This window comes from Heterodontus francisci, unplaced genomic scaffold (assembly GCF_036365525.1).
Source record: "Heterodontus francisci isolate sHetFra1 unplaced genomic scaffold, sHetFra1.hap1 HAP1_SCAFFOLD_92, whole genome shotgun sequence".
In the NCBI taxonomy this organism is placed as follows: Eukaryota; Metazoa; Chordata; class Chondrichthyes; order Heterodontiformes; family Heterodontidae; genus Heterodontus; species Heterodontus francisci.
Genome location: NW_027141473.1, coordinates 997,501 through 1,010,000, shown reverse-complemented (window position 1 = coordinate 1,010,000; position 12,500 = coordinate 997,501).

The following is a 12,500-nucleotide window of genomic DNA, read 5'->3' as shown; positions in this document are numbered from 1 at the left end:
ACACACACACACCACAGTCCTGGCCCTGAGACTTATATATATATACACACACACACCACAGTCCAGACCCTGAGACATACACATATATACACACACAAACCACAGTCCTGGCCCTGAGACTTATATATATATACACACACACACCACAGTCCAGACCCTGAGACATACACATATATACACACACAAACCACAGTCCTGGCCCTGAGACTTATATATATATACACACACACACACCACAGTCCAGGCCCTGAGACTTATATATATACACACACACACACCACAGTCCATGCCCTGAGACTTATATATATACACACACACACCACAGTCCAGGCCCTGAGACTTATATATACACACACACACACACCACAGTCCAGGCCCTGAGACTTATATATATACACACACAAACACCACAGTCCAGGCCCTGAGACTTATATATATACACACACACACCACAGTCCAGACCCTGAGACTTATATATATATACACACACACACCACAGTCCAGGCCCAGAGACTTATATATACACACTCACACACCACAGTCCATGCCCTGAGACTTATATATACACACACACACACCACAGTCCAGGCCCTGAGACTTATATATACACACACACACACACCACAGTCCAGGCCCTGAGACTGATATAGATATATATATATATATATATATACACACATGACTGTCAAGGCCCTGAGACTTATATATATATAAATACACACACATCACTGTCCACACACTGAGACTTATATATATATACACACACACACCACAGTCCAAGCCCTGAGACTTATATATATATACACACACACACCACAGTCCAGGCCCTGAGACTTATATATATACACACACACACCACAGTCCATGCCCTGAGACTTATATATATATACACACACAAACCACAGTCCAGGCCCTGAGACTTATATATATATACACACACACACACCACAGTCCAGGCCCTGAGACTTATATATATACACACACACACACCACAGTCCATGCCCTGAGACTTATATATATACACACACACACCACAGTCCAGGCCCTGAGACTTATATATACACACACACACACACCACAGTCCAGGCCCTGAGACTTATATATATACACACACAAACACCACAGTCCAGGCCCTGAGACTTATATATATACACACACACACCACAGTCCAGACCCTGAGACTTATATACATACACACACACACCACAGTCCAGGCCCAGAGACTTATATATACACACTCACACACCACAGTCCATGCCCTGAGACTTATATATACACACACACACACCACAGTCCAGGCCCTGAGACTTATATATACACACACACACACACCACAGTCCAGGCCCTGAGACTTATATATATATACACTCACACACACCACAGTCCAGGCCCTGAGATGGATAAATATACACACACACACACACCACAGTCCAGGCCCTGAGACATATATATATAGACACACACACCACAGTCCAAGCCCTGAGACATATATATATACACACACACACCACAGTCCAGGCCCTGAGACTTATATATATATACACACACACACACCACAGTCCAGGCCCTGAGACTTATATATATACACACACACACCACAGTCCATGCCCTGAGACTTATATATATACAAACACACACACCACAGTCCAGGCCCTGAGACTTATATATATACACACACACACCACAGTCCAGGCCCTGAGACTTATATATACACACACACACACCACAGTCCAGGCCCTGAGACTTATATATATATATACACACACACACACCACAGTCCAGGCCCTGAGACTTATATATATACACACACACACACACCACAGTCCAGGCCCAGAGACTTATATATATATACACACACACACACCACAGTCCAGGCCCTGAGAATTATATACATACACACACACACACCACAGTCCAGGCACTGAGACTTATATATATACACACACACACCACAGTCCAGGCCCTGAGACTTATATATATATGCACACACACACACCACAGTCCAGGCCCTGAGACATATATATATACAAACACACACACCACAGTCCAGGCCCTGAGACCTATATATATATACACACACACCACAGTCCATGCCCTGAGACTTATATATATACAAACACACACACACCACAGTCCAGGCCCTGAGACTTATATATATACACACACACACACCACAGTCCAGGCCCTGAGACTTATATATATACACACACACACACCACAGTCCATGGCCTGAGACTTATATATATATACACACACACACCACAGTCCAGGCCCTGAGACTTATATATATACACACACACACCACAGTCCATGCCCTGAGACTTATATATATATACACACACAAACCACAGTCCAGGCCCTGAGACTTATATATATATACACACACACACACCACAGTCCAGGCCCTGAGACTTATATATATACACACACACACACCACAGTCCATGCCCTGAGACTTATATATATACACACACACACCACAGTCCAGGCCCTGAGACTTATATATACACACACACACACACCACAGTCCAGGCCCTGAGACTTATATATATACACACACAAACACCACAGTCCAGGCCCTGAGACTTATATATATACACACACACACCACAGTCCAGACCCTGAGACTTATATATATACACACACACACCACAGTCCAGGCCCAGAGACTTATATATACACACTCACACACCACAGTCCATGCCCTGAGACTTATATATACACACACACACACCACAGTCCAGGCCCTGAGACTTATATATACACACACACACACACCACAGTCCAGGCCCTGAGACTTATATATATATACACTCACACACACCACAGTCCAGGCCCTGAGATGGATAAATATACACACACACACACACCACAGTCCAGGCCCTGAGACATATATATATAGACACACACACCACAGTCCAAGCCCTGAGACATATATATATACACACACACACCACAGTCCAGGCCCTGAGACTTATATATATATACACACACACACACCACAGTCCAGGCCCTGAGACTTATATATATACACACACACACCACAGTCCATGCCCTGAGACTTATATATATACAAACACACACACCACAGTCCAGGCCCTGAGACTTATATATATACACACACACACCACAGTCCAGGCCCTGAGACTTATATATACACACACACACACCACAGTCCAGGCCCTGAGACTTATATATATATATACACACACCACAGTCCAGGCCCTGAGACTTATATATATACACACACACACACCACAGTCCAGGCACTGAGACTTATATATATACACACACACACCACAGTCCAGGCCCTGAGACTTATATATATATGCACACACACACACCACAGTCCAGGCCCTGAGACATATATATATACAAACACACACACCACAGTCCAGGCCCTGAGACCTATATATATATACACACACACCACAGTCCATGCCCTGAGACTTATATATATACACACACACACACACCACAGTCCAGGCCCTGAGACTTATATATATACACACACACACACCACAGTCCAGGCCCTGAGACTTATATATATACACACACAAACACCACAGTCCAGGCCCTGAGACTTATATATATACACACACACACCACAGTCCAGACCCTGAGACTTATATATATACACACACACACCACAGTCCAGGCCCTGAGACTTATATATATACACACACAAACACCACAGTCCAGGCCCTGAGACTTATATATATACACACACACACCACAGTCCAGACCCTGAGACTTATATATATACACACACACACCACAGTCCAGGCCCAGAGACTTATATATACACACTCACACACCACAGTCCATGCCCTGAGACTTATATATACACACACACACACCACAGTCCAGGCCCTGAGACTTATATATACACACACACACACACCACAGTCCAGGCCCTGAGACTGATATAGATATATATTTATATATATATACACACATGACTGTCAAGGCCCTGAGACTTATATATATATAAATACACACACATCACTGTCCACACACTGAGACTTATATATATATACACACACACACCACAGTCCAAGCCCTGAGACTTATATATATATACACACACACACCACAGTCCAGGCCCTGAGACTTATATATATACACACACACACCACAGTCCATGCCCTGAGACTTATATATATATACACACACAAACCACAGTCCAGGCCCTGAGACTTATATATATATACACACACACACACCACAGTCCAGGCCCTGAGACTTATATATATACACACACACACACCACAGTCCATGCCCTGAGACTTATATATATACACACACACACCACAGTCCAGGCCCTGAGACTTATATATACACACACACACACACCACAGTCCAGGCCCTGAGACTTATATATATACACACACAAACACCACAGTCCAGGCCCTGAGACTTATATATATACACACACACACCACAGTCCAGACCCTGAGACTTATATATATACACACACACACCACAGTCCAGGCCCAGAGACTTATATATACACACTCACACACCACAGTCCATGCCCTGAGACTTATATATACACACACACACACCACAGTCCAGGCCCTGAGACTTATATATACACACACACACACACCACAGTCCAGGCCCTGAGACTTATATATATATACACACACACACACCACAGTCCAGGCCCTGAGACTTATATATATACACACACACACACACCACAGTCCAGGCCCAGAGACTTATATATATATACACACACACACACCACAGTCCAGGCCCTGAGAATTATATACATACACACACACACACCACAGTCCAGGCACTGAGACTTATATATATACACACACACACCAGTGTCCAGGCCCTGAGACTTATATATATATGCACACACACACACCACAGTCCAGGCCCTGAGACATATATATATACAAACACACACACCACAGTCCAGGCCCTGAGACCTATATATATATACACACACACCACAGTCCATGCCCTGAGACTTATATATATACACACACACACACACACCACAGTCCAGGCCCTGAGACTTATATATATACACACACACACCACAGTCCAGGCCCTGAGACTTATATATATATACACACACACACCACAGTCCAGGCCCTGAGACTTATATATATACACACACACACCACAGTCCAGGCCCTGAGACTTATATATATATACACACACACACACCACAGTCCATGCCCTGAGACTTATATATATATACACACACACATCACAGTCCAGGCCCTGAGAATTATATATATACACACACACACCACAGTCCAGGCCCTGAGACTTATATATATACACACACACACCACAGTCCAGGCCCTGAGACTTATATATATACACACACACACCACAGTCCAGGCCCTGAGACTTATATATATATACACACACACACACCACAGTCCAGGCCCTGAGACTTATATATATACACACACACACACCACAGTCCAGGCCCTGAGACTTATATATATATACACACACACACCACAGTCCAGGCCCAGAGACTTATATATATACACACACACACCACAGTCCAGGCCCTGAGACTTATATATATATATACACACACACACACCACAGTCCAGGCCCAGAGACTTATATATATATACACACACACACACCACAGTCCATGCCCTGAGACTTATATATATACACACACACACCACAGTCCAGGCCCTGAGACTTATATATATACACACACACACACCACAGTCCAGGCCCAGAGACTTATATATACACACACACACACACCACAGTCCAGGCCCAGAGACTTATATATATACACACACACACCACAGTCCAGGCCCTGAGACTTATATATACACACACACACCACAGTCCATGCCCTGAGACTTATATATACACACACACACCACAGTCCATGCCCTGAGACTTATATATATACACACACACACACACCACAGTCCAGGCCCAGATACTTATATATATACACACACACACACACCACAGTCCAGGCCCAGAGACTTATATATATACACACACACACCACAGTCCAGGCCCTGAGACTTATATATACACACACACACCACAGTCCATGCCCTGAGACTTATATATATACACACACACACACCACAGTCCAGGCCCTGAGACTTATATATATATACACACACACACACCACAGTCCAGGCCCTGAGACTTATATATACACACACACACACCACAGTCCATGCCCTGAGACTTATATATATACACACACACACACCACAGTCCAGGCCCTGAGACTTATATATATACACACACACACCACAGTCCAGGCCCAGAGACTTATATATATACACACACACACACCACAGTCCATGCCCTGAGACTTATATATATACACACACACACCACAGTCCAGGCCCTGAGACTTATATATGCACACACACACCACAGTCCATGCCCTGAGACTTATATATATACACACACACACCACAGTCCAGACCCTGAGACTTATATATATACACACACACACCACAGTCCAGGCCCTGAGACTTATATATACACACTCACACACCACAGTCCATGCCCTGAGACTGATATATACACACACACACACCACAGTCCAGGCCCTGAGACTTATATATACACACACACACACCACAGTCCAGGCCCTGAGACTTATATATATATACACTCACACACACCACAGTCCAGGCCCTGAGATGGATAAATATACACACACACACACACCACAGTCCAGGCCCTGAGACATATATATATATACACACACACACCACAGTCCAGGCCCTGAGACTTATATATATATACACACACACACACCACAGTCCAGGCCCTGAGACTTATATATATACACACACACACAACAGTCCATGCCCTGAGACTTATATATATACACACACACACACCACAGTCCAGGCCCTGAGACTTATATATATACACACACACACCACAGTCCAAGCCCTGAGACATATATATATATACACACACACACCACAGTCCAGGCCCTGAGACTTATATATATATACACACACACACACCACAGTCCAGGCCCTGAGACTTATATATATACACACACACACCACAGTCCATGCCCTGAGACTTATATATATACACACACACACACCACAGTCCAGGCCCTGAGACTTATATATATACACACACACACCACAGTCCAGGCCCTGAGACTTATATATATACACACACACACCACAGTCCATGCCCTGAGACTTATATATATACACACACACACCACAGTCCAGGCCCTGAGACTTATATATATACACAAACACACCACAGTCCAGGCCCTGAGACTTATATATATACACACACACACACCACAGTCCAAGCCCTGAGACATATATATATATACACACACACACCACAGTCCAGGCCCTGAGACTAAGATATATATACACACACACACACCACAGTCCAGGCCCTGAGACTTATATATATACACACACACACCACAGTCCATGCCCTGAGACCTATATATATACACACACACACAACACAGTCCAGGCCCTGAGACTTATATATATACACACACACCACAGTCCAGGCCCTGAGACTTATATATATACACACACACCACAGTCCAGGCCCTGAGACTTATATATATATACACACACACACACCACAGTCCAGGCCCTGAGACTTATATATATACACACACACACACCACAGTCCAGGCCCTGAGACTTATATATATACACACACACACCACACTCCAGGCCCTGAGACTTATATATATACACACACACACCACAGTCCAGGCACTGAGACTTATATATATATACACACACACACACCACAGTCCAGGCCCTGAGACTTATATATATACACACACACACACACCACAGTCCAGGCCCTGAGACTTATATATATACACACACACACCACAGTCCAGGCCCGGAGACTTATACATATACACACACACACCACAGTCCAGGCCCTGAGACTTATATATATACACACACACACACCACAGTCCAGGCCCTGAGAATTATATATATACACACACACCACAGTCCAGGCCCTGAGACTTATATATATACACACACACACCACAGTCCAGGCCCTGAGACTTATATATATACACACACACACACCACAGTCCAGGCCCTGAGAATTATATATATACACACACACACCACAGTCCAGGCCCTGAGACTTATATATATACACACACACACCACAGTCCAGGCCCTGAGACTTATATATATACACACACACACCACAGTCCAGGCCCTGAGACTTATATATATACACACACACACACCACAGTCCATGCCCTGCGACTTATATATATATATACACACACACACCACAGTCCAGGCCCAGAGACTTATATATATACACACACACACCACTGTCCAGGCCCTGAGACTTATATATATACACACACACACACCACAGTCCATGCCCTGAGACTTATATATATACACACACACACACACCACAGTCCAGGCCCTGAGACTTATATATATATACACACACACATACCACAGTCCATGCCCTGAGACTTATATATATACACACACACACACACCACAGTCCAGGCCCAGAGACTTATATATATACACACACACACCACAGTCCAGGCCCTGAGACTTATATATATACACACACACACACCACAGTCCATGCCCTGAGACTTATATATATACACACACACACACACCACAGTCCAGGCCCTGAGACTTATATATACACACACACACACCACAGTCCATGCCCTGAGACTTATATATATACACACACACACACACCACAGTCCATGCCCTGAGACTTATATATATACACACACACACACACCCCAGTCCAGGCACTGAGAATTATATATATACACACACACACCACAGTCCAGGCCCTGAGACTTATATATGTACACACACACTCACCACAGTCCAGGCCCTGAGACTTATATATATACACACACACTCACCACAGTCCAGGCACTGAGACTTATATATATACACACACACACCACAGTCCATGCCCTGAGACTTATATATATATATACACATACACACCACAGTGCAGGCCCTGAGACTTATATATACACACACACTCACCACAGTCCATGCCCTGAGACTTATATATATACACACACACACCACAGTCCAGACCCTGAGACTTATATATATACACACACACACCACAGTCCAGTCCCTGCGACTTATATATATATACACACACACACACCACAGTCCAGGCCCTGAGACTTATATATATACACACACACACCACAGTCCATGCCCTGAGACTTCTATATATACACACACACACACCACAGTCCAGGCCCTGAGACTTATATATATACACACACACACCACAGTCCAGGCCCTGAGACTTATATATATACACACACACACCACAGTCCAGGCCCTGAGACTTATATATATATACACACACACACACCACAGTCCAGGCCCTGAGACTTATATATATACACACACACACACACCACAGTCCATGCCCTGAGACTTATATATATACATACACACCACAGTCCAGGCCCTGAGACTTATATATAGATATACACACACACACACCACAGTCCAGGCCCTGAGACTTATATATATACACACACACCACAGTCCATGCCCTGAGACTTATATATATACACACACACCACAGTCCAGGCCCTGAGACTTATATATACACACACACTCACCACAGTCCATGCCCTGAGACTTATATATATTCACACACACATACAGTCCAGACCCTGAGACTTATATATATACACACACAAACCACAGTCCAGGCCCTGAGACTTATATATATACACACACACACCACAGTCCAGTCCCTGAGACTTATATATATACACACACACACCACAGTCCAGGCCCTGAGACTTATATATATACACACACACACACACCACAGTCCAGGCCCAGAGACTTATATATATATACACACACACACCACAGTCCAGGCCCTGAGACCTATATATATACACACACACACACCACAGTCCATGCCCTGAGACTTATATATATACACACACACACACCGCAGTCCAGACCCTGAGACTTATATATACACACACACACACCGCAGTCCAGACCCTGAGACTTATATATATACACACACACACCACAGTCCAGACCCTGAGACTTATATATATATACACACACACCACAGTCCAGACCCTGAGACTTATATATATACACACACACACACACACACACCGCAGTCCAGACCCTGAGACTGAGATGTATACACACACACACACACACACACCACAGTCCAGACCCTGAGACTTATATATATACAAACACACTCACCACAGTCCAGACCCTGAGACTTATATATATACACACACACACACACCGCAGTCCAGACCCTGAGACTTATATATATACACACACACACCACAGTCCAGACCCTGAGACTTATATATATACACACACACACCACAGTCCAGACCCTGAGACTTATATATATACACACACACACACCGCAGTCCAGACCCTGAGACTTATATATATACACACACACACACCACAGTCCATGCCCTGAGACTTATATATATATACACACACACACCGCAGTCCAGGCACTGAGACTTATATATATACACACACACACACACCACAGTCCAGGCACTGAGACTTATATATATATACACACACACCACAGTCCATGCCCTGAGACTTATATATATACACACACACACACACCACAGTCCAGGCACTGAGACTTATATGTATATAAACATACACCACAGTCCAGGCACTGAGACTTATATATATATACACACACACCACAGTCCAGGCACTGAGACTTATATATATATACACACACACCACAGTCCATGCCCTGAGACTTATATATATACACACACACACACCACAGTCCTGGCCCTGAGACTTATATATGTACACACTCACACCACAGTCCAGACCCTGAGACTTATATATAGATATACACACACACACACCACAGTCCAGGCCCTGAGACTTATATATATACACACACACCACAGTCCATGCCCTGAGACTTATATATATACACACACACCACAGTCCAGGCCCTGAGACTTATATATACACACACACTCACCACAGTCCATGCCCTGAGACTTATATATATTCACACACACATACAGTCCAGACCCTGAGACTTATATATATACACACACAAACCACAGTCCAGGCCCTGAGACTTATATATATACACACACACACCACAGTCCAGTCCCTGAGACTTATATATATACACACACACACCACAGTCCAGGCCCTGAGACTTATATATATACACACACACACACACCACAGTCCAGGCCCAGAGACTTATATATATATACACACACACACCACAGTCCAGGCCCTGAGACCTATATATATACACACACACACACCACAGTCCATGCCCTGAGACTTATATATATACACACACACACACCGCAGTCCAGACCCTGAGACTTATATATACACACACACACACCGCAGTCCAGACCCTGAGACTTATATATATACACACACACACCACAGTCCAGACCCTGAGACTTATATATATATACACACACACCACAGTCCAGACCCTGAGACTTATATATATACACACACACACACACACACACCGCAGTCCAGACCCTGAGACTGAGATGTATACACACACACACACACACACACCACAGTCCAGACCCTGAGACTTATATATATACAAACACACTCACCACAGTCCAGACCCTGAGACTTATATATATACACACACACACACACCGCAGTCCAGACCCTGAGACTTATATATATACACACACACACCACAGTCCAGACCCTGAGACTTATATATATACACACACACACCACAGTCCAGACCCTGAGACTTATATATATACACACACACACACCGCAGTCCAGACCCTGAGACTTATATATATACACACACACACACCACAGTCCATGCCCTGAGACTTATATATATATACACACACACACCGCAGTCCAGGCACTGAGACTTATATATATACACACACACACACACCACAGTCCAGGCACTGAGACTTATATATATATACACACACACCACAGTCCATGCCCTGAGACTTATATATATACACACACACACACACCACAGTCCAGGCACTGAGACTTATATGTATATAAACATACACCACAGTCCAGGCACTGAGACTTATATATATATACACACACACCACAGTCCAGGCACTGAGACTTATATATATATACACACACACCACAGTCCATGCCCTGAGACTTATATATATACACACACACACACCACAGTCCTGGCCCTGAGACTTATATATGTACACACTCACACCACAGTCCAGACCCTGAGACTTATATATACACACACACACACCACAGTCCAGACCCTGAGACTTATATATATACACACACACACACCACAGTCCATGCCCTGAGACTTATATATATGCACACAGACACCACAGTCCAGGCCCTGAGACTTATATATATACACACACACACACCGCAGTCCAGACCCTGAGACTTAAATATATACACACACACACACCGCAGTCC